The sequence below is a fragment of the Anarrhichthys ocellatus genome, unplaced genomic scaffold, assembly GCF_004355925.1.
Source record: "Anarrhichthys ocellatus isolate YVR2014 unplaced genomic scaffold, GSC_Weel_1.0 scaffold1003, whole genome shotgun sequence".
In the NCBI taxonomy this organism is placed as follows: Eukaryota; Metazoa; Chordata; class Actinopteri; order Perciformes; family Anarhichadidae; genus Anarrhichthys; species Anarrhichthys ocellatus.
The window spans coordinates 10,676-14,825 of record NW_022280977.1 but is presented as its reverse complement, the minus strand read 5'-3'; positions in this window follow the sequence as shown (position 1 = coordinate 14,825).

The window sequence follows — 4,150 nt, the reverse complement described above, 5'->3', positions numbered from 1 at the left end:
AGGACACCAGCGAAGAAGACGGGTCCTCCTAAGAAGAGAGCGAAGGAGGACGTTTCAGACGAGTCGGACGCCGGCCGTGAAGCTGACGAGAAGGTGAATCTAAAGATGACGGTTTTTAAAAGGTCACGTGACATGTTTTCATTGAATGACTTCATTACATTCTGTATTTGCTGCAGCTTCTTCTTGCTGCTACAACTGAGTTTTCCTCTAGTCCTTTAAAGTCACTGTGAGGACCTTCTAACTGGTCCTGGACCAGTCTCAGTGTAGTCCTGATCCTCTATATCACTGGTCGATCTCGGAGACTTTCCCCGTCGCTCTCCAAAATAAAATAAAAATAAATTCAGAAAGACATTGGGCCTCATTCTCGAACATTTTCTGAAGTGTCTTCTGAAATGTTTTCTTACGGACTTCGGAAGACCAACGTCATAAAAGATCTCCGCCTGATTCATGAACGCCTGAAAATGGGTTCTTACACAGCCGAAGTGTTCTCAGCTGTGCTCCCCGAATGAGGATTCTTAAATTGAACGCGCGTTGTCGTGCACCTGGATTTGCATACAGAAACGCCCCGCCAGCTCCTTATACGGGCATGCAACTGAAGAGACGTGTGCACAATCGACAGACTCCACAGGCAGCGCAAAAGCAACTTCAGACTGATTAAAATCACGTCAAAGCGGAAAGCGAGCACCGGTCGAGTAAACTGAGACCTAACTCCACCAGTGCAGAGACTGTTGCAGAATGTAGATGTGTCCATTCTAATCCACTGGGGCTATATCCACGCGATTGAGTTTAGTGCTTATTTATTTATTCACTTACATTTGCAATGTTCGTGTAGTGCTTTTGTTTATTTTATGATATCACGATGCCTCGTAGAATCATGACTATAATCCAAATGTGTTAATATTCTCGTATTTATTATTATTAGAATTATTTAAATCCGAGGATGTCTGTAGAGTTGATGTGAACGTAATCACCAACGATTTCTCACAAATTCAGCCCTTCCCACTAAAATAAGGCTGCAACTGAAGCTACATTTCGTGTTAGCCACCTTTTGGCTAAACACAAGAAGCCTTTTACAGATGGGGATTTATTTAAGGAAGCAATGGCCGTCACCGCAGAGACTGTTTGCAGCAACTTCAAAAACAAAGAGGACATTTTAGCCGCATTCTGTGCTGTACGGCTTGGTCCTGCAACAGTGACACGAAGGGTCGAGTTACTGTCGGAGGACGTTGGTCAACAGGTGTTGAAGGACTTGTCACTCAGCAGTTTGATGAATCGCTGGATGTAATGGACACAGCTCAGCTTGTTGTATTTGTCAGAATGGCTTCCCAGGACTTTACAACAAAGGAGGACTTCCTCACTCTTCTCCATTTAAAGCAGAGAACGAGAGGTGAGGATATTTACAATGTGTTTAAAAGCTATGTCCGTGAAAAGAACATCCGCATTCATCAACTGGTGGCAATCACTACCGATGGGGCACCGGCAATGTGCGGTGTGCACGCTGGTTTCATAGCACTGTGCCGTAATGATCCGGATTTCCCCGACTTCATGAAGTATCACTGTGTGATTCATCAGCAAGCCTTGGCTGGGAAAGTTGTGGACTTTTCTCATGTAATGACACTGGTGGTCAAAGTGGTAAACTCGATTCGAGCAAAAGCGCTTCAGCATCGCTTATTCAAGGCGTTATTGGATGAGCTCGATTCCGCGTATGGAGACCTGCTTCTGCGTGCTGATGTCCGGTGGTTGAGTCGCGGCAAAGTGCTGCAGCGATTTGTTGACTTGCTGCCTGAGATAAAGGTGTTTCTGTCGAAAAGGAACGAGGAGCACGAGGAACTCTCAGATGATGCGTGGCTACTGGACCTGGGGTTTCTGACAGGTCCAGTAGCCTGTCAGCGGGGTTTTGCCGGTTTGTAACGGCAAAACTGAACTCGCTCAACAACGAGCTCCAGGGAAAAGACCGGCACCTGCCCCACATGATAAGCGCAGTGAATGCGTTCAAGGCCAAACTCTGTGTCTGGACCACACATCTTAAGAAAGGGAGGCTGACACACTTTACTAACCTGGAGAAAATGTCACAGTCCAGCAAAGACAATGATGATTTTCACCCTGAGCAGGACTGTGTGCACCTGGACAAACTGGCAGCAGAGTTCAGTCGACGTTTTGGTGAGTTAGACGTCATGGAGGATATTGCTGCATTTGATTCAAACCCATTCCTGCCTATTGATGCAGAGGAGGTTGCAGCCAAATTCCAGAAAGCATTTGCTTTGCCAGGTGGAGTGGACATGGAGATGGTTGATATGCAAAATGACAGAGCTGAAGCCAGGGACTTGTCAGCAGAGAGAAGTTTCCTCTCCTCAGCGCATGTCCACTAAAAGTGAGTCAACTTACCTCTGTGAAATGGCATTTTCACAGATGAAAATCACCAAATCAAAGTACAGGAGCCGGCTTACTGACAGACACCTCACAGACTGCCTCAGACTGGCTGTCTGTGCTTATGAGCCGAACTACAAGGCACTCACAGACACTGCTCGGTCACAGCCGTCACACTGACTTGAGTCACATGACTTCTGATGGCATTGTGATGGGACGCAGAGCTGAACTGCACTTACATTAGTTGCACTGACTGAGACTTTTGTCAGTGTTGTGTTGTAACTTCAGTTGTCAAATACAACAGTTAATATTAGTAGTTCATCCAGCCTGCTCATTGCAGATGTGTTTTTTCTTGTTCATATTGTGTGCGGTTAACAAATAATTTCCTTTTTATGTTGCACTGAAATTAAGTCATTCAGTGTGTTCTTGGTCACATCAATTTGAAAGCTGGACCAAAGTGTTTGATTTCATTCAATTACAATTAGGCCAAATAAAAAGCCTCAAGTTGTAAGTACAGTCTGGACAGTCTTCTTCTCTCAACGCCTCAATAGGAGGATCTTGCCTGTCACCAAGGGAGAGGTCAGGGATCTTTGGCTTAAAAAGGTTGGTGACCACTCCTCTATATGAACCAGTCTCGGTGTAGTCCTGATCCTCTATATGAACCAGTCTCGGTCTAGTCCTGATCCTCTATGAACCAGTCTCAGTGTAGTCCTGATCCTCTATCAGACCTCCATTAGTACAGAGACCATCAGAGAGAAGATGGTCTGTTTCTATAGAGTTATTCTTAATGCTCGTCATCGGAGCCACCGGGTCGGATTCTGGTGAAACCAGATGAACTCATGCAGGTTCACCAGAACCTCCTTCAGCTCAGACTCCAGCAGAGACCGGTCCACCGTGGACACACCCAGATCCTCCAGCAGAGACCGGTCCACCGTGGACAGACCCAGATCCTCCAGCAGAGACCGGTCCACCGTGGACAGACCCAGATCCGGAGGGAGGAGGAGAGCTCAGCTCCCGGCGTCCAGGACTGAGAGGGGCAGACTGTCAGACCTGCTGCAGTAGAATGAGAGGTTTTCTAAAGAGTCTGGTGCTCAGAGACACTACCACTTTAGTCCACAGGGGGCAACAGAACCAACACAACATGAACGCTCCTCACAGTAACTTCAAAGCTTTGGTTGTCTCTCAGAAGTCTTGTGATGTTGTTGAGCTGATGTGTTTTTATTTTTTATTATTTTACAGCCCAAAAAGAAGAAACCGGCTCCGGCCAAACCTGCCGCCAAAACCAAGAAGGCCGACAGCAACACAAACACAAACACAGGTGAGGTCATCAGGACGGTTAGCTTCACGAGCGCTGATTGAGCATCATGTGACCACAACAAGTGAGTGGCTGTCACGATTTGTCTGACTTCAAATGGGAAATACTAAAACATAACACAGCAGATTATTATTATTATTATTAATTTATACATATATATATTTTTTTGTATTTATATATTTATCATATTTCATGTTAATGGAGTTTGGAACCTGTGTTTAAGAATGTGGTCTTCTGCCCATTGTGTGGTGAGTTTAAGACCCTGAAGAAGCTCAGGAGGTTTTAAACCCCCCCCCCTCTGTTTGTGTCTCTCGTCCTGCAGCAGACAACAGTTCAGACGAGGACGAGTCACTCATCAAGACGATCGAGAAGTCTCCGAGTGACGAGCAGCTGAAGGAGACGGTGAAGAGTCTGCTGAAGGAGGCCGACCTGAAGGAGACGACCATGAAGAGGATCTGTCAGAGGGTG